The following is a 23986-nucleotide window of genomic DNA, read 5'->3' as shown; positions in this document are numbered from 1 at the left end:
TTACCTCTTCCCTCCTTTCTGTTTTTTGTTTTGTTTTGTTTTTTAAATTGAGTTTCTATTCCTTAAGCCTGGTGAGACACGTTTGGAAGTCTGTTGGGATTGCTTAGTGAAAGCTCAGGACCCAGAAAGGGATTTGAGGAGGTTTTCCTTTTGGCAAGAGTTCTCCAGTGAAAGTAGAAAGTAAAGTTGATTTACATCAACCAAAGGTCACTGCATGTTCATGGAATGGGAGAGAACAATCACAAACGGCACTTAATATTCATTGCAATACTGGAGTTTGCAGCAATTGATCTCCATTAGGAGGGATAGCAAAGCCCTTTCACCAATTTCTCTCCAAGATGACGATCCGTTTGGCCGAAAAGCTGTCCTGGAAGTTGTGAAGACATCTATATCCACAAGGAGGTAGCAGATTTTGTGGGCCGGGGTAGAATCTGTTAATTTGCAAATAAGATCTTGTGTTTGTGTGTGTGTTTATTTTTTAAAAAACCAATCCTTAAGCTCGTTTTATAATGACAAAGGGGAAAGATGGTGTACTAGCTAGTGGAACCCAAACTGCAATTCTGAAAAATCCGATTATTGAAGACTTGGAAGGTAGCATTGATGGGCAAAGTAGAGCCCTATGACTGGGTTTGGAATATTACTTAGGTAAAGGTAATGGGACCCCTGACCATTAGGTCCAGTCGTGGATGACTCTGGGGTTGCGGCGCTCATCTCGCTTTATTGGCCGAGGGAGCTGGTGTACAGCTTCCGGGTCATGTGGCCAGCATGACTAAGCCGCTTCTGGTGAATCAGAGCAGCGCATGGAAATGCCGTTTACCTTCCCGCTGGAGCGGTACCTAATTATCTGCTTGCACTTTTTACGTGCTTTCGAACTGCTAGGCTGGCAGGGGATTTGAACCGCCAACTTTCTGATCGGCATGTCCTAGGCTCTGTGGTTTAGCCCACAGCGCCACCCACATCCCTGGACAATTACTTACTTTGGTTTAAATAACCCAAGACATATGCCCAAGTTTTTTGCCTTGGCAAGGAGTTTTTTCCCCACTCCACTCATTGCTGTAAACCACAATTAAACCAAGAAATACCTAATTCCCCAAAGCTTCCCATTTTGTACAGACCAGGAAAGTATGGTTAGCAGATTTGGAACAAGCCAGGATAACCACGGTTTGAAGTTGACTTACTATCCTGGTATGTTCTGGAGCTGCTAACCATTGTTTCCCGGTTTAGAGGAACTGGGACACTATGGTTAGTCAGATACTTCCTGATTTAATCACAGCTCACACAAAGGGGCTCAGCCGGGATGTGTTTATCTCTGTTTAGTAAACTACACTGGCAAAGCCAGGCCTGTGGCAGGTGGTGTGGTTGTAAGCAATGTCTTGAGATGTTTGGAAAGACTTCAGCAACTGTTTTAATGTTTGCATTAATTCTTAAGAGACAATTTCATTGTTAGATGGCTCTCTGGGTTTTTTGATATGGTAATAAAAGAGAGGGGAAAACAATGCCCCAGATTTGTCATTTCGAAGCTCACATTTTGGAACGTTCCTCGCGCTCCCGTTTCAATGTGCTGAATGTTGAATAATTAAGCGTGACTAATTGGTTTACGACCCCAATTAGGTGCAGCTTACAGCGGTCCGGCACGCTTCCCCTCAAGCTGCGCAGATCTGCTTCTCTCCGTCACGCCTTGCAGAGTAAAAACACAGCGGAAAAAACTGTTGCTTGTTGCTTAGATCCAGGCAAACACATCAGGCACTTGTGAGTCCATTTATTAGTCTTTTATTACAGCAGAATATTTACAGCTCAGCGTTTCTCAGATTCTCCTGGGCTGCTAGCATTCATGGCCGCCCTTCTCTTTCGAAGACAAAGAGAATAGTGAGGAAGGCTCCTCCCACCTTCCACATTACACGTCAGAATGGACAGACGTCACACAGAACTCCTTAACCCTCTGAGTTCTGAAAACCATAACACCCCCTCTTCTGTCCATTCCTGAGGTGACTTGGGTGTTTACCTTTACAGACCTCTGTGAGATCAATCCCTTCCCCAATGCCTTGCGCCTTCTCCTGGTGTCTCTGTCAGGCACCTGTGGAACATCCTCACAACTCTCAGATTCGCATTGTGCGAAACCAACCCACACACCTGTGGCCCGATACCTCTCAGGTGGAATACCCTTCGTTGTGCGACTGGACCGCCTGGGCACAAACTCAGGTATTTCCTCTGACTCACTGCGGCCAGTAGGTGTGTCCTCTGCATCACGTTATTCCCCCTCTGACTTAAAGCGTTTTCAAATCCTTTGCATCACGCTAGTAGGAGAACTAGGCTCACTCTTGGGCTCTCTTTTAACAACTTGTGGAGACGCCCCATCCTGTTCTTGACCTTGGTCAGTGATCTGATCTTCATCAACAGACTCAGCCCCTGACTCTCCTTCCTCCTCATCAGAACCTTCCTGCTCTGAATCAGAAAAACATTCTGAGAGAAAATCACGCCTAGCAGGAGTCTTTGACCTTTCATCCTGCTCATAAAACTCAGCGTGTTTACTGATCAGCAGCTTACTCTGATCACCTTCTGGGTATGCAAACCTCCATGCTTTAGAAACCGGCTCATACCCACAGAAGATCATTTTCTGGAACTTGGGTCCACCTGGCCTTTGCAGAGCCTTAGGCACCGGCACAGATGCGACTGCCCCAAAAGAATGCAGAAAGTGAATCTGGGGTTTCCTGCCGTGCAGCATGAAAAAAGGTGTGCCCCCTACCATTGAATTGTAGGACCGATTCCAGGTAAAACTCACATACTTAATTGCCTCCATCCAAAAGCTTGGAGGTAACTCAGAGTCTGACAGCAACACCTGTGCAGCCTTAACCAGAGCCTCACTCCTGAGCTCTGCCACCCCCCTCTCTTGAGGAGAAGTCACCTTGTGACGTATCCCTTTCTGGTGAAAGAACTTCTGTAAAGCAGACCCAGTAAACTGTGCACCTCGGTCACTAGTGACTGCTTGCACCTTGGTGGAGAACCTTAGTTCCACCTCCTCAACCCAACTTTTAACCAGTTGTGCTGCATCTTCCTTGGATTTGAGAGCATGAGTCCAGGAGTTCTGGGTATGGTCATCCTGTATCGTTAGCAGAAACCTGGCCCCTCCCAGACTTGGTTCCTCCATGGGACCCAACAGATCTATGTGAACAAGCTCAAAAGGTTTTGTGGTTACCCTCTGCACCCTAGGGTAACTGCACCCTTTTACTTTTGCCTTTCTGCAAGCCTTACAATTTATGGCTCTTCCACATTCCTGAATTTTACATCCTTTGGTACATTCCTGTAACACCTGAATTTCTTCAAGAGAACTATGAGCTGTCTTCCTGTGCCAAGCACATGCACATGAAACATGAGTGGGAACTGTAGCACGCATCGCTTGTGCTCTCTCAACCTTCCCCTCACCCTCCAGAGGCGTTTTAAGAACAAAGAGATCATTCTGCCCCTTTGCAACTCTGACTAGCTGCTTCCCTGCTTTGGAAATTGTGCATACATCTTGTTCAAAGCAAACTTTAAACCCCTTCTGCAACAAATAAGGTACAGATAAAATACAGTGATGCATCCCAGGTACAGTGTAAACCTCCACCTGCTCCTGCAAAACAGAAAGAAAGATATTTGCAACATTAGTTACATTTCTTTTTTTTCCATCTGCAAACAGAACAGTTTTCCCAGCTGGAATTGCCTTGCAATTCCACATCTCGACAGCAGGGGTCTCTGGAACCAGGTTGCGATTAGCTCCTGAATCGATTACAAAGCAGAGCTCAGTGTCTCTCTCAGAGCTGTTCTCAAACATTGCAAGACTGGCTGTCAGCTGATAAGCTTCCTCATTGTCTTTAGCACGTCCGCCTTGTGCATTCCCACGCCTGGCTCCCTTGCTGGGTTGGTTGCCATGGAAACCTGGCTGGTTCCCATGAGAAGCGACCTTGACAACATCCTGCCTCGTCTCTCTGCTCCGGTGGGGGCAAAAGCGACGCAGATGTTCAGTAGAATTACAAATAAAACAACGACGAACGGAAAAAGCCTGAACCGTGCACTCCGCTGGCTTGGCTCCGCCCTTACAACCAGAGCTCCCGGTGCCCGCTCTGCCCTCTCTGAGGCGGCGTTCTTCTTCATCAGATAAGCGTCCTGTGACGTAATTCAGCGTCGACGTTTGGGGATCCATCGATTCCAGAGTTAGACACAAATTGTCATAACTCTTGTCCAGGGAGCTGAGCAAAATGTACACTTTCAGCTCCTCAGTAAAGTTGACTTGCAACAGTCTTAGCTGGTTAAACACAGACAGCATCTCAGTTACATGCTTTCTGATGCTATCCCCAGGACGTAACTTCATCTCAAACAAGCGTCTAGTGGTGTGGATCTTTGCACCAGCTGTGGTTCTGTGGTGCACCCTTTCCAACGCTTGATAGGCCTCACAAGCATTCTCCAGCCCCTCTAGCAAAGGCAGATGTGAGCCATCCAAACTAAGCACAATAGCTCCCAGGGCTTTGTGATTTTTTCTCTGTGAAGCGCGGGCATCTGCAATTTCTGCCGCTGAAGCTCCTGCCGCTGGTGTGGGTAGTGGAGGTCCCTGAACAGCCTCCCACAGCCCCTTCGCTACCAGCCATGCCTTCAGCCTTCTGCTCCATTCTTGCCAATTTTTGCCGTCCAATTTTTCAAATGGGACTACGAATGACTCGTGGCTGTCTGCCATTTTCTTCCCAGGGGCCCCAAGCTGTACTCACGTATCAACAGCTCTCCGGCACCTGTCTTCTCAGCTGCTCTCAGCTCTCAGCTCTCAGCATCAGGCAAAACTCAGCTTCTTTCAGCCAGCTGCTTTGCCTCAGAACGCAGACCTCCGCTTTCGGTAGCGTCTTCCCAGCTGACCCAGCTGACTTCAAAGCACACTTCGCAACAGTTTTATAACGGTAATTAGTCCCATAACCTGTTGAATAATTAAGCGTGACTAATTGGTTTACGACCCCAATTAGGTGCAGCTTACAGCGGTCCGGCACGCTTCCCCTCAAGCTGCGCAGATCTGCTTCTCTCCGTCACGCCTTGCAGAGTAAAAACACAGCGAAAAAAACTGTTGCTTGTTGCTTAGATCCAGGCAAACACATCAGGCACTTGTGAGTCCATTTATTAGTCTTTTATTACAGCAGAATATTTACAGCTCAGCGTTTCTCAGATTCTCCTGGGCTGCTAGCATTCATGGCCGCCCTTCTCTTTCGAAGACAAAGAGAATAGTGAGGAAGGCTCCTCCCACCTTCCACATTACACGTCAGAATGGACAGACGTCACACAGAACTCCTTAACCCTCTGAGTTCTGAAAACCATAACACTGAAGGCAGTGTTTGGAAATGCAATTGTGTAGAGGATCTTCTCTGTGAGAAGGGGAATGAGTTGTGGCTGGAATCAGAGTAACATTCCCCTTTTAAACTTTCACAGCAGATAGGTTTGCCAGGCTTGTATAAGCCTCTAAAATAAGTTTCCTGGTAATTCCCCTTTATTCCCTCTTAAAAAGAATAGACACAACACAGTCTTGTATAAAAGTATAAAATAGTTTACTCACACATCCTGCTCACGGATGCATCTCAGAAGGCAGATTTAAGTTACAAAATATATACACTTGGAATCTATCCCATAAGGAGATAGTTCCTTTGTCCTCTCTTGGCTGGAAGGCAAGAGAGCATCTTAGGCTGATGCTTCTTTGACGAAAGCAAAAAGGAGAAGAGAGAGATGTGGTGGCCAGTCCTGTGCTTTTGTTACCTGCGCAGGTGAGGCCACGCCCACCTCCAGTCACTTGCAGAGGAAGTCTGTCCCAGCCCAGGAGGAAACAGGAAGTTCTGACTGGCTGGTCCAGACACCCCCTTTTTATGTCCACTCTAGGAATGTAGTACTTGACTGCTCTGTGTTTCACACCCCACAAACCTAACTGTGAAAAATTTGTTAAACTCCCTGTCTCTGAAGGGACCTCCAGGCTGCTGCATCTCAACACAGATGGGAGGCACAGTTTGGCTCAAAGGCCACAGATGTCAAAGATCAACGCTGTCTTCTCACACCTACGCTATTCATTAGGTTCAAGCACACAAACTGTGCAAACACCCCTTCCCTAGATACATCATGACACAGCGGTTGCCCGTTTAGCTAGAATATGTACCTAAGAATGAATTAAATGGAGATAGCTCCATTGGCAGAGAACAAGACTCTTAATCTCAGGCTCATGGGTTTGAGCCCCACGTTGGGCAAAGAAAATCCTGCATTGCAAGGGGTTGGACTAGATGCCCCTCAGGGTCCCTTCCGACTCTACAATTCTACGATTCTATTATTGGCTTGGGCTTCCAAGCAACAGGGGACCCTCCCACTGCCATTGCAGAACAGGACCAACTTGTGCTGCCACCTAGCGGAGCCCAGAAGAAATGCAAAGGTTGTTGTTGACTGGAATTCTTAGGCTATTCTGGGCTCTGAGCGCATGCAGAACATCTGAAGAAGAGCTATAGCTCAGGGGTGAATGCTGTTTTGAATACATGCCCAAGTAAGGCTGGGAAAGATTCCCTGCCTGAAATGCTGGTGATCTGCTGCTGGTCTATGCAAAAGGCGGCCAGTTGGTTCCACCAATCAGAAAAGCATTTATCAGCAAAGTCCTCCCGATGCTACTGTATGGGGTTGAAATCTGGGGGTGGAATTTAAAAACACTACAACGGCTCGAGATTCTACAAAACTCTTTTGCACGAAAGTTACTGGGCCTCCCTAAGGGCTCGGTTGCTGCACAGTTAAGAACAGAACTGGGCCTCCCCTCCATTGTGGCGAGAGCCCACATTAGAATTATTAGTTTTTATTGTAAATTAATCAAAGCCCCAGGTTCCCTTTTAGCCAGGCAAGCCTTTTTAACTAGTTCTCATAGCAATAAATGGTCCAAGGCCATGGAGACTATTACTGCACGCTACTCCCTCCCAGATCTTGACACGCTGTCAGCTTGGGATCAACATAAAATCCGGGCCTGGATTCTTACAAGAGACGAGGCCATGGACCAGGCACAGTCCACCACAGCTCGCCTCTCCATGTGGCTCCCTAAAGTGAAAGTGGTAAGATCACTTGCCAACTACTTGATAGACCTGACGGAGCCCAATTTGAGAAGAGCGTTTACCATGGCCCGTTTCCATTCTATACCCACGGCCTTCCTGCAGGGGATTTATTCTAAGACCCCTATTACTCAGCGTCTATGTCCATGCACAATGAATGAAGTAGAGGACTTTATACATTTCTTTTTCTACTGCGCTATTTATGAGCTAATAAGAACTAAGCTCCTCCGCTTGATCCCGTCCAACATTACATCTAAGGAAGACTGTTTGAAATCGCTTCTTGTGGACGCAAATCCCCAAGTTTCACGTGGGGTGGCAATCTTTATAGTGCAGGCCTTGAAACTCAGGGCTACTCTGACGGGGTAGTGTGTCCTAGACCTGGACCTGTCTTAATTCTTTTATTACCTTTTTAACCTAATGTCCCGAGCCTATTTTGGGGCCATTATATGCTTTATATACATTCACAATAATATCACTTTGAATTTTGTTTGGTTGTTTGTCTCTAGCATTTTTATTTTTATTTTTAAAAATACAGCTATGGCTGTATGCTAATGCAATAAAGGTTTGATTGATTGCTGCTGGTCATTGTAGACAATACTAAAACAATACTAATACTAATACTAATAATAACAGTGGGACCTGCAAAGCATTTACAGCCTGGCTGCATAGGTTCTCTGACTGGCTGGGAGCCCTACTGAGATGTGGGAGACTGACACTGTCTCTGTCTACTCATTTTTCAGACTGTTCGCAGTCAGGAAAGCGATGGGAAAATTATTGCTGTTTCTGTGGGAATGTTCTGGGGTGCAGGAGAGGATATATTGACTAATTATATCCTTATCCAACTTGTGCTAACAAGTTCCCAAAATATCAGCAGAGTTTATAGACATTCCCCTTTTAAGTTCGCAACGGTAACGTCTGCACAGGTTCTCTAGAACCTCTATAATAATTACTCTGGTAATTTCCCCTTTTGTTCCCTCTTAAAATACAAGACACGACACAGTCTTTATAAAAGTATAAAAGAGTTTACTCACGTTCTGTTCACAATATGATCCCAGAAGGCAGACAGCTTTAAAAAGGTTACATACACTTAGAATCTATCTTATAGGAAGATAGTACTGTCCTCTCTTGGCTGAGAGTCAAGAGGGCATATTGCTCCTTCAGAAGATGAAGATGAGAGAGAGAGATATGGCTGCCTGCCCTGTGCTTTTATCATTTACCTGCACAGGTGAGGCCACACCCACCTCTGGTCACATGCGGAGGAAGTCCGTCCCCAGGAAGTTTACCTGCTTGCTAGACAGACATCCCTCCCCATGTTCTAACATGTACACTCTAGGAATGTTGTCATTGACTGCTCCTGTGTTTACATCCCACAGTTTCCCAGTACGTTTCCGAGCACAATTCAAAGTGTTGGTGCTGACCTTGAAAGCCCTAAATGGCCTCGGTCCAGTAGACCTGAAGGAGCGTCTCCACCCTCATCGTTCTGCCTGGACACTGAGGTCCATCTCCAAGGGCCTTCTGACAGTTCCCTCCCTGCGAGAAGTGAGGTTACAGGGAATCAGGCAAAGGGCCTTCTCAGTGGTAGCACCCTCCTGTCAGATGTCAAGGAAATAAACAGCTATCAGACTTTTAGAAGACATCTGAAGGCAGCCCTGTTTAGGGAAGTTTTAAATGTTTGGTGTTGTTGCTTTTTTATTATTGTTATTAGTGTTCTGTTGGTAGCCACCCTGAGTGGCTGGAAAAACCCAGGCAGATGGGTGAGGTATAAATAAGAAGTTGAAGTTGTTGTTGTTGTTGTTGTTGTTGTTGTTGTTGTTGTTGTTAAATCTGTATACCACCCAAACCCTGTAGGTCAATTCACAACACAAAACTACAATATAAAAAACATGAAATGAATTATAAAAATAAAGACAACCCAATAATCCCCGCTTCCACAACACATTTTAAAAGGGCATTGGATGTCAATCAGCCAAAGGCCTGGTGAAAGAGGAATGTTTTTGCCTGGCGCCTAAAGGTGTACGATGGTACCTCGGGTTACGAACTTAATTTGTTCTGGAGGTCCGTTCTTAACCTGAAACCATTCTTAACCTGAGGTACTTGTTGTTGTTGTTGTTGTTTAGTCGTTTAGTCGTGTCCAACTCTTCGTGACCCCCTGGACCAGAGCACGCCAGGCACTCCTGTCTTCCACTGCCTCCTGCAGTTTGGTCAGACTCATGCTGGTAGCTTCGAGAACACTGTCCAACCATCTCATCCTCTGTCGTCCCCTTCTCCTTGTGCCCTCCATCTTTCCCAACATCAAGGTCTTTTCCAGGGAGTCTTCTCTTCTCATGAGGTGGCCAAAGTCTTGGAGCCTCAGCTTCAGGATCTGTCCTTCCAGTGAGAACTCAGGGCTGATTTCCCTCAAAATTGATCGGTTTGATCTTCTTGCAGCCCATGGGACTCTCCAGAGTCTCCTCCAGCACCATAGTTCAAAAGCATCCATTCTTCGGCAATCAGCCTTCTTTATGGTCCAGCTCTCACTTCCATACATCACTACTGGGAAAACCATGGCTTTAACTATACGGACCTTTGTTGGCAAGGTGATGTCTCTGAGGTACTACTTTAGCTAATGGGGCCTCCTGCTGCTGCCATGCCACCGCTGCGCGATTTCCATTTTCATCCTGGGCCAAACTTCTCAACCCGAGGTACTACTTCCGGGTTAGCGGAGTTTGTAACCCGAAGTGTTTGTAACCCGAAGCATTTGCAACCTGAGGTACCACTGTATAATGAAGGTGCCAGGTGAACTTCACTGGGGAGAGCATTCCACAGACAGGGAGCCATTGCAGAGAAGGCCCCGTTCTCATGTTGCCACCCTCCGAACCTCTCGAGGAGGAGGCACACAAAGAAGGGTCTCAGAGGATGATCTCACGGTCCAAGTAGGTTCATATGGTGAGAGGCGGTCCTTGAGGTGGAAAGGATGAGCATATCACAGCAGAGATCTCTGGAAAGGATGGCCGCGAAATGCATTGAATAGTGCAGGCCCAAAAACTGATAGAGGAGTGGACTTGCGTGAAGGAATACATCAAAGAACATTGTTCTGGTATTACTATAGCAATATGTAATGAATGAAACTTATAGAGTAAAAAATTAAGAAGAAATGGGTATAAGATGAGACCTGTCAAAAATAATATTGATAACAGCGAAAAGAAGAAAAGAAACAAAGGTGGAGGGAATTAAAAATTTATGTATGTATGTGTCAGGGAACTGACATCGGAGCGAGAGGTGGAGGCAAGGCTCCAAAGCGATGCAGGAGAGGGGACCAGCAGGGGGGAAGGAATTCAGCGTAACACCGGTAGAGAAGGGAGGGAGATGGAGGATTCGGAGAGAGGTCTCCAAGACTCTTCACCCGAGACCAGTGGAGAGAGCACAGGCACGCCCCTGCCTTCCCCTTACTTGCGCAGACGAGTTCCGCGCAGGGAAAGTAGGAGGAGACTTGGCGTCAAACAGCTCTTATGCTGGAAGAGGTTCAAGAAACGCCCACTGACGGATTCTGCAAGTGACTGACCGGCCACGGAGTGTGGGCTGTCAGCCAAAGCATGGTTGGCCAGGCAATCTAACCAAGACTGAAGGCAACTTACGCACAAGTAACCCCTTACAACCATTACAGTATGTTTAGTTTGTATGGGGTTTTTTGTAATCTAAGTTGAGAGGTGTATGTATCTATGTATAATAAGTTTGTTCAGTGTTCTGGTTTGTGTTTGTAAGTATTGCATTTATCAATAAAAGTTAAGAAAGAAAGAAATTATTATTATTATTATTATTATTATTATTATTATTATTTATTATTATTATTATTATTATTATTATTATTATTATTATTATTTATATCCCGCCCATCTGGCTGGGCCTTCCCAGCCACTCTGGGCGGCTTCCATAAAAACCAAAAATACAATAAAATCACACGTTAAAAACTTCCCTGAACAGGGCTGCCTTAAGATGTCTTCTGAATGTCAGGTAGTTGTTTATCGCTTTGACATCTGCTGGAAGGGCGTTCCACAGGGTGGGCGCCACTACCGAGAAGGCCCTCTGCCTGGTTCCCTGTAGCTTTGCTTCTCGCAATGAGGGAACCGCCAGAAGGCCCTCGGCGCTGGACCTCAGCGTCCGGGCAGAATGATGGGGGTGGAGACGCTCCTTCAGGCATACTGGACCGAGGCCGTTTAGGGCTTTAAAGGTCAGCACCAACACTTTGAATTGTGCTCGGAAACATACTGGGAGCCAATGTAGGTCTTTCAAGACCGGTGTTATGTGGTCTCGGCAGCCGCCCCCAGTCACCAGTCTAGCTGTCACATTCTGGATTAGTTGTAGTTTCTGGGTCACCTTCAAAGGTAGCCCCACATAGAGCACATTGCAGTAGTCCAAGCGGGAGATAACCAGAGCATGCACCACTCTGGCGAGACAGTCCGCAGGCAGATAGGGTCTCAGCCTACGTACCAGATGGAGCTGGTAAACAGCTGCCCTGGACAAAGAAAGAAAGAAAGAAAGAAAGAAAGAAAGAAAGAAAGAAAGAAAAGTGTCAAATGATTAACAGGAAGATGCATAAGCGCCCTGAGAGCAGATCAGAATGGGTGCTCCCTGCCATATAACCGCCCAGCGAAACAAATCAGAATGTATAGGAGAGCTGCATATTCCTGTATTGCAGGGGGCTGGACTGGATGATCTTCAGGGTCCCTTCCAACTCCACAATTCTATAATTCTATGATTCTAGGAGCGCTCAGTGAAGTCTAACCTACGCAAGCAAATGAATGCTCAATAAACTGGTGGCCAGTTTCCTCCAGGCCTTTGCTGGGTAAACAGGTCAGCTCCAGGCCTCCCTGCCTCCTTCTCCTTGCCCCACATCAGCCTGACTCCCCGGCTGCTGCCCTTACCTCCTCACTCCAGTCCCCCTTGGCTTCTCAGGGCAGGCCCCACCCTGCCATCTGCCCGTGCCTCTGGACCGACGCTCCTGCGGAGCGGTCCCAGCACCCCGACTCAGCTCCGCTGAGAATCGCGCCTCGAGTCCTCCGCATGCTTGGCTGCCTATGGCAGGGCCTTGACAGACAAGGACGCAGCTTGGGAGTCCCATCTGCTCAAATCCTTCTGGAGCAACCCAAAGCACACATTGTGATTTGATATATTTTTTTTTGTAATAATAAAAAGAAAACAACCATCAGAGAGAGCACAGATTGTCCAAACGGTACCAGATGCTGAAAATAGAAAAAGTGTGATAACACAATTGGGAGAAATCAAGTGATCATCACATGGCAGGCAAACCGAAAGCAAATGAAGCTGACAAATTAAGGCGGATCCCTGACCCGACCTGACCGCAGAAAATGACAATTTTGCAAACGGAACCACAGAACTGCTTGACGCAACCGCTTCAGGGTAGGGGGGAAATGATTCTCCTGTTTTCCTTCTAGAGAATGGGGGCATGATCAGCCCAAGGGCCACATCTCCTCCTGGACAATGTTCTGGGGGGCCGCATGCTGGTGGTAGGCGGGGCTTCAGACACAAGTAGGCGTGGCCATGAATGTAAGCTTTGTGGGGTAGGCTGCTTTCTGCACATGCTCTCTCTCACACACACTTTCCTCCCCCCCCCCCCCAGACAAGGAAGAGGCATGGTCAGAGATCAAGGACACACATTCCCAGGCAGGCAGAAGAGCTCTGGGTGCCCAGGATTCCTGAATGGAGAAAGCAACATGGAAGTCCTTGCATCACAACACCTTCCCCTGGGCTTTAACTGAAGCACGGGGGCAAGAAAGTAAAGAACTTCTGGGAAATGATATATAATGAGATGAAAAAGATGTTGAAATATACATTCTTAAAAAAAAAAACCAGAAGCATTTTTACTTGGCCAAGACATTAATAGACAAGATGTTAAATTGTTCTTATATGCAGCAACAGCAGCAAGAGTACTGTTAGCCCAGAAATAGAAGCAAGAAGAAATTCCAACGAAAGAAGAATGGCAGACGAAATGAATGGACTACGCAGAATTGGACAAAATGACAGGAAGGATTCGAAACCTGAAGAACCAGAGATTCACATAAGATTGGAAGAAGTATATGAATTATTTGAAGAGCAACTGCAATCAACAAATTACACTAGTAGGACTACAAGACGTTTTGTAAGGAGAAATATATGAAGTGTTACAAAGTAGAAAAAGATAGAGATATTGGTTATGAGTTTGAAATGTAATAGGGAAAATAAGAAATGCATACTGAGAGATTAGAATGGAAAGATTTCAGACAGGACTGATGGAAGTCAAAAAAAATGAATAAGATGTAAAAGTATGTTTAATTACTGATGAAAATGATATGTTAAAAACATATATACACACACACACACACACACACACACACACACAAAAAAGCATGGGGCAATAAGAGGTTGAGGAAGGTAGACCAGCAGAGAGGTGGTGTGCCAAATAAAAGAAAGGATACTGTCAAGGACCCCCTCAGCAGTGGGGGCTATTCCATTTCAGGAGATGGGACACTGACCCACTGACCTCTGGCTTCTCCTACCGTTGGTCTCTCTGCCACTCTCTGCCTCTCAGCCAGCTCTGGCAGAGTGCGGCTTACTGGTAAGAGTGTCAGACTAGGACCTAGGAGGTAAAGGTAAAGGTAAAGGTACCCCTGCCCGTACGGGCCAGTCTTGACAGACTCTGGGGTTGTGCGCCCATCTCACTTAAGAGGCCAGGGGCCAGCGCTGTCCGGAGACACTTCCGGGTCACGTGGCCAGCGTGACATCGCTGCTCTGGCGAGCCAGAGCCGCACACGGAAACGCCGTTTACCTTCCCGCTGGTAAGCGGTCCCTATTTATCTACTTGCACCCGGAGGTGCTTTCGAACTGCTAGGTTGGCAGGCGCTGGGACCGAGCAGCGGGAGCGCACCCCGCCGCAGGGATTCGAACCGCCGACCTTTTGATCGGCAAGTCCTAGGCGCTGAGGCTTTAACCCACAGCGCCACCTGCGTCCCATCAGGACCTAGGAGAGCAGCGTTCAAATCCCCACTGAGCCAAAGAGCTCACTGAGTGTGACCTTGCAAGGGGGCGGGGCAGTGGCTGCCTCTCAGCCTAACCTACCTCGCAGAGGTGTTGTGAGGATAAAATGGGAAGGTGGGGAAGTATGTACGCCACCTTGAGCTTCCTGGAAGAAAGGCAGACTATTGGTGTAAATGATGATGTATTAGTAATAAAACTAATTTTTTAATGAGAGTGAAAGAGGAGAGCACAAAATATGGTCTGAAGCTCAACATCAAAAAAGCAAAAATCATGGCCACTGGTCCCATCACCTCCTGACAAATAGAAGGGGAAGAAATGGAGGCAGTGAGAGATTTTACTTTCTTGGGCTCCATGATCACTGTAGATGGTGACAGCAGTCACGAAATTAAAAGATGCCTGCTCCTTGGGAGAAAGGCGATGGCAAACCTAGACAGCATCTTAAAAAGCAGAGACATCACCTTGCTGACAAAAGTCTGTATAGTTAAACCTAAGGTTTTCCCAGTAGTGATGTATGGAAGTGAGAGCTGGACCATAAAGAAGGCTGATTCCCGAAGAATTGATGCTTTTGAATTCTGGTGCTGGAGGAGACTCTTGAGAGTCCCATGGACTGCAAGAAGATCAAACCTCTCCATTCTGAAGGAAATCAGCCCTGAGAGCTCACTGGAAGGACAGATCCTGAAGCTGAGGCTCCAAGACTTTGGCCACCTCATGAGAAGAGAAGACTCCCTGGAAAAGACCCTGATACTGGGAAAGATAGAGGGCGCAAGGAGAAGGGGACGACAGAGGACGAGATGGTGGGACAGTGTTCTCCAAGCTACGAACATGAGTTTGACCAAACTGCGGGAGGCAGTGGAAGACAGAAGTGCCTGGCATGCTCTGGTCCAGTGGGTCACGAAGAGTTGGACACAACTAAACAACAACAATACTAATATCATAGAATTGTCCAGCTCAAAGGGATCGCGAGGGCCATCTAGTCTAACCCCCTGCAATGTAGGAATCTTTTTGTCCAACGTGGGGCTCGAACCCACCACCCTGAGATTAAAAGGCTCATGCCTTACCAACTGAGCTATCTCACGGATGACTAACAGCAGCTCTCCGGCCTGAGGATGTCATGCTGCAGGGTCTCCTTTGCTCTGGTGGACTCCCCGACTGCCAAAACAGGTCCCTATAAACGGAAGAGGCTCCCACATAAAGAGGAGCCTGCTACTGGGAAAGGGCTGCAGGACCTAATTGAAGTCCCAGCCCAAGGATGGCCGCCTGCTGCTGAAGCAACCTCTATGCTCAGCTCTTCATGGAGCTGTCCGTGGTGCTAGCAGAGCCTTATCTCTGCACTGCTGAGGCCAATGCTCCAAACGGAAAACATACCTACCTGAGATCATCTATAGAGGCTCTGCTCTGACTAGGGATGGGCGGATTGCGTTCAGTTCCCCCCATTTCTACCTTGGGGTGCATTTTATTATCTTGTTAAAGGTCCTCATGAAAAATCACCAGCAGTTCAGTGTGCGTTGTTCCTAAGATCCAGGTGCATGTATTTGTATGCCATTTCCCCTTAATGCATTTTCAGCACGCTTTCCCCAATGCACACATTTGGTTATTCGGTCAGAGAAGTGTGGGTTTTGAGGGCTGGCTGAGTTTCAGGTAGGTTTTCAAAATTTGAACCGAAGCTCATTTCTCTCCTTCCCTAGCTCAGAGTCCCCCCTCACCCTGGTGGGTGGCCACAAGAGACAGGGGCTTCTCAGTGGTGCCCCCCCCCCAAATCTCCCTATAGAGCCTTGCCAAACAACCACATTAATACATTTTGGTGCCAGCAGGTCTTTTTCAATTCTCCCAGAATTCTAACACCATTTTATTTATTTAATATTAATCATCTGAGTCTCGGCTGTTAGGCGCGTATCTTTTGCCCTGTGGTGCCTTTTGACTCTCTTTGCTGAGAGTCAATGTATTTTTAGTACTGTGCTGCAATCCTTATATATTATATTTTTTTATTTTCTATTACTATTATTTTACTCATTTCTTACACCCACATACCACCTTTTCCTCCAAGGAGCTCAGAGTGGTGCGCGTTTGTCCTCCCCTCTCCTCATTTAATCGCCGCAACAACCCTGCGAGGTAGTTTAAGCTGAGAGGCACTCTGGCACTCTAACCGGTGCGCCATACTGCTGGGATTTATAAACCGCCTACGGTTGGAGAGGGTCGTGTGGGGAACCGGGCTGCAGAATTAAGAACCCACGTAGGTGGATCGGGACAATGGCCAACCACATGCCCAGTATGCCCAGTATGCCCAGTATGGGAAACCCGCCAGGAGGAGCCGAGGGCACAAGCGCACTCTCCTCGCCCGCAGTTTCCAGCAACTGGTATTCAGAAGCAGAGCCGAGACATCGTTGCATCTTTTGGGGGGCGATTCCTCGGCTGCAAATCTGCAGCGCGGGTTGGCGCTCAGTTCTGCAGTCGGTGCAATGCACGCGCAAATATATCGAGTGTGCGCGTCGAGTGACCTTGCGCCTGGGTGTGCAAGCTGGCACACACACACGCCCCTTTCGCTCCGGGGAGGGAGAAAAGGGACGCAAAGGGGGTGTTTTGCAAAACGTGGAGAGGTTCGCGCTGGCCCTGGGGCTGTGCCGGCTGCCCCCCCCCCAAAAAAAACATGGGCGCTTGGCACAGGGCAGAGACAGAAGGGCAACGCCCCCCCCCCTGGCATCGCAGCCCCGCAGCCAGACGGCGTAGGAGGGGCTGCCATGGAGCAGAGAGGCCGCTTCACAGTGCACAGCCAGCTGGGGTTAGGGGTGCTTGTTGAGTGGAAGGGGGGAGCCCGGGAGCCGTGCCAAACCCCCCTCCCTCCCCACCCGCCTCTTGAGCAGCTGCAAACTCCTTCCTCCAGCCCAGAGAGACCCTTCCAGTTTGGCCTCCCGCATCTCCCCTCCTCCTCCTCTTCCTCCTCCTCCTCGCCCCCCCCCGCACCCATTTCCACTCCCCCTCTCTTTTCTCTGTGGCTCCCTTGGAAATGGAGGCACGGAGATTGCAGTCAGCTGATGGGTGCTGCTGAGCTCAGGAAAAGCGTCCCCTCCTCCTTCTCTCTCTCCATCTCACCGCCTTCTCGGCCTCCCCAGCCCCGACAAAGGGTGCTCGCTGTCGCTGGTTCCCCCCCCCCCCACACACACACAAGGGGCGGTTGGGCCAGATTATCCTATCCCGCCTCCCCCCACCGCCACCTCCTTGGAATTGGAGAGAGGTTTTTGGTCTGGCGCGCCTCTCTCTCTCTCTCTCTCTCTCTCTCTCTCTCTCTCTCTCTCTCTCTCTCTCTCTCTCTGCCTCTGCCTCCTTCCAAAGGCACAGCAGATAAGAGCTGCTACCGCCCTCTCTGGTAAGGGAAGGGATTTCTCCCTCTCTCTCTCCTTTGCAGGAGCCAGAACACAGGTATGGACTAAGCAGGAGAGACTGTGCGTCCCCGAGCTCCGTCTCCTCATACAGGCGCCGCGTGCGAGGAGGGCAGCCAGGACACCTGGGCAGGTGTGCAGCCTCCGCAGACCATCTCCTGAGCCCGCTGCCATTACCTGCTCGCTCCAGGACCTGTGAAAACGGGGAGATCAGGAAGGCCAGCCCTGAAGGTAAGGCTCTCTCTCTCACACACACCACGGGCATGCTGTCAGGCTTATGTGCAAAATTCTCTGGGTTGGGAAAAAGCGAAGAGCGAGAAAGGATGCTTCTGCTTTGCCTTGCACAGCGGCGCACGTCTCCTCTCAATGTGGGTGGGTGTTTTTTATTTTCTGCCCCATCAAGGAGCCTGTAAAATGAACAATTTTTCCAACGCTCGGGTTTCTGTGCCAGCCAGGTGTAGGGTTAAAAAAACAACACCCACCCCACACTGGGAGTAGTTTGGAAATGTCACACCGTGGCCTTTGTAGGAGCAGGCAAAAATAAGGTGGGGAGCGAATGTGTGGATCTCTGCTCCCCCATCCCCTGAAATCTTTCGCGTCTTTCCAGGCAGAATGGAAGGATGAAAAGCAAGGAGCAAATTCTAGAGGCGAGGATTGCAGAGGTTTTCTGTGTAGCTCTCCCCGCACAGACCATCCAATTAGCTGACAGTGACTCACAAAACAGAATTCAATACGGACTCCTTTAGTCTCTGCCGTAAGAGGTTCTATTATTCCAGTTTTCTTTTCTTCTCTCCCCCCCCCTTTCCCCTCTATCTGATGTAGCTGGAGAAAAGAAAAGAGCCCCCCCCCCTGTCTGCCTCCCTCCCTCCCTCTTCTCCACTCTGCATGTGCAAATTTGCTATCGCAGTATCTCATAGTAACCGTTGCATGAAATCCAGATTGTCGGGAGTGTTATCCATAAGGCAGTTATGAATGCTCGGAGGTTGAGATCTTGCTTTCTGGAGATGCGCCGCCTCAGTTGTAGCTTTACAATCAGAGCCGCCGTGGATGCGGGCCAGGAAGGGTTAACTGGAATGATGGCTGAGTATTAATATTGCAACTAGAGGGTTTGCGAACTACTTTGGGGTCTGTAATGAGCCAGGCGAGAGAGTTTAAGAAGAGCCCTGTGGTTAAGTATGCAAAAAAAAAAATATGGGCGATACGTTTTCAGAAATATTGTGGAAGGTTTGCAGAGTCACAGAAACTCCCCCTGCGATCTCTTTTCTCAGGGAGCTATTTAATGCAGAACCGACCTTTGTCATGTTTGCATTCTGGTTTGTGTGCGTGGACGGGAGAACCAAGATTCCGAAGGAAATTTGCTAAGGAAGAATAAACCTCCGTTTTCTAGCTAGAAAGGGCTGTAGCTCCCTGGCAGAGCAGCTGCTTTGAATGCAGAAGGGCTGGATTCAACCCCTGGAACCTCCAGGTGAGGCTGGGAGACTCTCCTGCCCGAAACCTTGGAGATCGGCTGCCAGTCAGAGTGGGCGGCACTGAATAAGGCAGACAAAGCAGAGCCCCAGGTTCCTAGAGCTCACTATTTTGAATTGGAGAAGACACCGTGCCATCTTTGACTTATGCCAAGTGCTGTACAATATGCAAAAGGGACATGGCACACAGAGGCTTAGAGTTGAGCAAGTGCAAAGCCCATAGGAGGAATTCCTTTTGGTGGTTCTGCTTCCGAATTCCAAGCAGTGGATTTCTGTAGAAAGCCCAGCTCGGATTTCAGCATAGATGCTCTCAAACCCCATCTCAGTCATAGTTGCGCTGCATCACGGGTTTCCTTCTTTAAGGGGCTGCAGAAACCATCAAAGGGGAAATGTGTGTTTTCAGGAAAGAATGTCATTGGGCTCTAAAACACGAGAGAAACATTAGGAGACATTAAGGGAAATCCGGGTGAGGAATTCGTCCCTTTTGGATGGCAATTTTGCTCACCTCAAAGAAAGTGGTTTGGTGGGGAAAGAGTGAGGTGTCAGGAGGAAGAATGGGAAGTTGCCAAATGGTGCTCATTCATGAAAGCAGGTCTCTTAGGCAGATTCATTGAATATGTGGTATATTCTGCAATGCCCAGGGGATTTTCGTGCTAGAGTTTTGAAGCTGTATGCCGGCTCCCTCGGCCAGTAAAGCGAGATGAGCGCCGCAACCCCAGAGTTGGCCACGACTTGACCTAATGGTCAGGGGTCCCTTTAGCTTTACCTTTACCTTTATCCTATCATCTCTCAGTCTTCTCTTCTCCAAGCTAAATGTTCCACTTTGGACACTCATCTGCAGACTTCAGAATGTGGTGCACCAGTCGAATTCAACATCTGCGCTGGATGTCACTTGCTGGAAGGTCCCTGGGTTAAGCGATTTTTGTGGCATCCCAGGAAGCTGGTTCAAGTTGGTTTCCCTTCCATCTGGTTTTCCCTGTCGAAAAGAGACTGGTAACCCCTTTCGGACAGGGACTGTGTTGTATTTTGCTTGCTCTTCTGATCAAGGGGCAGTAGCTACATACCATACAGTGGTACCTTGGGTTACAGTCGCTTCAGGTTACAGACGCTTCAGGTTACAGACTCCACTAACCCAGAAATAGTATACCTTGGGTTAAGAACTTTGCTTCAGGATGAGAACAGAAATTGTGCAGCAGCAGGAGGCCCCATTAGCTAAAGGTTAAGATCTGACCTCCAGAACGAATTAAGTTCTTAACCCGAGGTGCCACTGTATTTGTCTTATGCTATGTCATCACATTTTTGGGAACCTAGGAGTGTGTGTGTGTCTCTGACACTTTGTCACACTTCCCTGCATTTTGCACATTGAATAAGAAGGTGTCTTGTCACAAGTTGTGCTCCATCGCATCCGATTCAAGTTCACTTTCTTTCTTTCTTTTTGCATTACTGGGGCAGGAGGTTGGTAGCGAAATCGCGCCTTTTCATACTAACCTCTGGGGCTTGTAGTCCCAGGTGGCATTGGGTGAGAATCTGCCCTATGTTTGTGCATTTGACTGTTACCAAGCAATACTTGTGGGTCATTCCAACTTGCTGAAGTTATCCTGCCCCCTTCCCAGTAAACGTTTTGAGAAAAAGGGGCTTGGCAATGATATCTGCAGGGAGCAGCAATGAGAGTAGACGTTCTAGGCAGGAAGAACTAGATGCAGAAATATATGATGGGGGACACATGGCTTACTAGCAGAACATGTGGAAATGACCTAGATCAGGGTTCCCCAAACTAAGGCCCGTGGGCTGGATAAGGACCGAGGGACTCGTTTATCCAGCCCACGGCAACTCCTGCCGGCGCTGCGCTGCACGGCTGCCCACTTGCGGGTCGGAGGAGCACCGGAAATAGCTTGTGCGCATGCGCAAGTGTTATTTCCTTTGCACATCCAGGTCAGAGGAGGCCTGTGCACAAGCTATTTCCAGTGCTCCTCCAACCGTAAGTGCGCTGGAAATAGCGTGTGTGCATGTGTATGGGCATGTACTCCCCACCCTCTGGCCCGCCGCATGATATTTGAGAGGCACAAATACAAGATGGATGACACCTGGCTTGAGAGCAGTACATGTGAAAAGGATCTAGGAGTCTTGGTTGACCACAAACTTGACATGAGCCAACAGTGTGACGCGGCAGCTAAAAAAGCCAATGCAATTCTGGGCTGCATCAATAGGAGTATAGCATCTAGATCAAGGGAAGTAATAGTGCCACTGTATTCTGCTCTGGTCAGACCTCACCTGGAGTACTGTGTCCAGTTCTGGGCACCACAGTTCAAGAAGGACACTGACAAACTGGAATGTGTCCAGAGGAGGGCAACCAAAATGGTCAAAGGCCTGGAAACGATGCCTTATGAGGAACGGCTAAGGGAGCTGGGCATGTTTAGCCTGGAGAAGAGGAGGTTAAGGGGTGATATGATAGCCATGTTCAAATATATAAAAGGATGTCACACAGAGGAGGGAGAAAGGTTGTTTTCTGCTGCTCCAGAGAAGCGGACACGGAGCAATGGTTCCAAACTACAAGAAAGAAGATTCCACCTAAACATTAGGAAGAACTTCCTGACAGTAAGAGCTGTTTGACAGTGGAATTTGCTGCCAAGGTGTGTGGTGGAGTCTCCTTCTTTGGAGGTCTTTAAGCAGAGGCTTGACAACCATATGTCAGGAGTGCTCTGATGGTGTTTCCTGCTTGGCAGGGGGTTGGACTCGATGGCCCTTGTGGTCTCTTCCAACTCTATGATTCTATGATTCTATGATTCTATGTCCGGCGCTGGAGACACCAGCCTGAGGCATGGTAAGTTTGCAGACACCTGATCTGGAGGTCTCAGGGGACCAGAGGCTTAAAATGAGTCGACAGTGTGATGCAGCAGCAAAAAAAACCTAATGATGTTCTAGGCTGCATCAACAGAAGTCTAGTGTCCCGATCAAGGGAAGGAATAGTCTCACTCTATACTGCCTTGGTCAAACCACACCTGGAATGCTGTGTCCAGTTCTGGGCACCACAACTTAAGGATGTTGATACTGTAAGCTGGAACATGTGCAGAGGAGGGCAACCAAAATGATCAAGGGTCTGGAAACCAAGCCTTATGAGGAGTGGTTGAAGGAGCTGGGTATGTTTAGCCTGGAGAAGAGGAGACAGAGAGGAGAGATGAGAGCCATCTTCAAATATCATAGAATCATAGAATCATAGAGTTGGAAGAGACCACAGGGGCCATCGAGTCCAACCCCCTGCCAAGCAGGAAACACCATCAGAGCACTCCTGACATATGGTTGTCAAGCCTCTGCTTAAAGACCTCCAAAGAAGGAGACTCCACCACACACCTTGGCAGCAAATTCCACTGTCGAACAGCACTTACTGTCAGGAAGTTCTTCCTAATGTTTAGGTGGAATCTTTTTTCTTATAGTTTGGAACCATTGCTCCGTGTCCGCTTCTCTGGAGCAGCAGAAAACAACCTTTCTGGAGCAGCAGAAAACAACCTTTCTGGAGCAGCAGAAAACAACCTTTCTGGAGCAGCAGAAAACAACCTTTCTGCTTTCTATCTCCAGGGCTGTCACATGGAAGAGGGAGCAAGTTTGTTTTCTCCTGTTCTGGAGGGTAGGACTCGAACCCATGGCTTCAAGTTACAAGGAAAGAGATTCTGATTAAACACCAGGAAAACTTTCGGGCAGTAAGAGTTGTTGAAAGCCGCCTGGAGTGGCTGGGGAAACCCAGCCAGATGGGTGGGGTAGAAATAATAAATTGTTGTTGTTGTTGTTGTTGTTGACGACAGTGGAAAGCTCTCCTTCGGTGGGAGGTGGAGTCTCCTTCCTGGGAGGTTTTTAAGCAGCAGTTAGATGACCCTCTGTCCTGGATGCTTGAGCTGAGTTTCCCGCATTGCTGGGGGTTGGACTAGATGACCCTCAGGGTGCCTTCCAACTCTACAATTCTATGCCAAGGCAGACCTTCCTCCTCTTTCTTATCTTCCACAGTAAGTGTTGCTGGCTAAAACTCTCTCGCTGGTGCCCAGAAGGGATTGTTTTCTCTGACTGAGGACCACTGGGCCCATTATTCAGTTAAAGCAAACACGAGGCAAACGTCCATCAGGCCTTCATAAAAGAGAAAGGCCATATTTGCAAAGATCTTTCAACATCTCAAATGAGCATGCTGGCATCAAAGATGCCAGCAGCACTGAAAAATCAGCCGTCAGATCACAAATACGTGAATGTAGGGCACACTCGGCATGCAAATAAACATTTATGAAGTCTCCGTATATTAATTCAGAGTAATTGCTCCATACAACCAGGGTTTCTCTGCTCTGGAACTCGTGAAGCTCAATGGCGGAAGATTCAGGGCAGAGGAAGGAAAGTTCTTCACACCGTGCATAGTTAGACTATGGAACTCCCTGCCACAAGGGGCAATGATGGCTTTAAAAGAGGATTAGGTGAATTTATGGGAGAGGAGAGGGCTATCGGAGGCTACTAGACACAATGGCTCAGCTCTGCCTCCACAGTCGGGGCCAGCAATGCTTCTGAATACCAGCTGCAGAAAAGCCGCAGGAGGGCAGAGTTGCTCCTGTGTTCGAATCCTGTTTGCGAGTTTCCCACAGGCATCTGGTTGGCGACTGCAAGGTCAGGATGCTGGACTAGATGGGCCATGGCCCTGATCCAGCAGGTTGGCATTACGTTTTTATGCTCCGGCTAACGGTGAGGTCTTTCCACAGCTCTGTTTCCACAGCCAGGGCCTTTCCAGCACTGGCCCCGACTTGGTGGAGCGCTCTGTCACAAGAGACCAAGGCCCTGCAGGACTTGACATCTTTCCGCAGGGCCTGCAAGACAGAGCTGTTCCACCAGGCCTTTGGTTTGGACTCAGTCTGACCCTTATGTTTCCCTCCCCTTATGGTTTTGACTTTTAAAATGAGGCTGTATTTTAAATTGCATTTTAACCTGTATTTTAATTTTCTTTTTCTTTTTTTCTTTATTATGTTTTTACTGAAATTTTATTGATGTTAGCCGCCCTGAGCCCGGCTTTGGCCGGGGAGGGCGGGGTATAAATAAA

The 23986-nt window shown here is 48.2% G+C and overlaps 1 protein-coding gene and 1 long non-coding RNA gene across 3 annotated transcripts in view; both read left to right on the top strand.

The window, feature by feature from the left end:
* The window catches only part of LOC307224469, a 251115-nt gene that overhangs the window by 17656 nt on the left and 209473 nt on the right, over window positions 1-23986 (top strand). The window lies entirely within an intron of this gene.
* Window positions 1-23986, top strand: part of FBXO41 (F-box protein 41) — a 127401-nt gene that overhangs the window by 32364 nt on the left and 71051 nt on the right. Inside the window, exon 1 of one of the 2 annotated variants that reach the window (XM_079990806.1) lies at window positions 17045-17689. The exons of the other annotated variant lie outside the window; for it this stretch is intronic. The gene's annotated coding sequence lies outside the window, so the exon portion shown is untranslated. Of the gene's footprint in view, window positions 1-17044; window positions 17690-23986 lie in introns of those variants that run through there. 2 annotated transcript variants of the gene reach the window in all.

The sequence above is a fragment of the Podarcis cretensis genome, assembly GCF_951804945.1.
Source record: "Podarcis cretensis genome assembly, chromosome: 9".
Classification (NCBI taxonomy): domain Eukaryota; kingdom Metazoa; phylum Chordata; class Lepidosauria; order Squamata; family Lacertidae; genus Podarcis; species Podarcis cretensis.
Note: the sequence above shows the minus strand (reverse complement) of the source record. Positions and strands in the feature narration are given on the sequence as shown.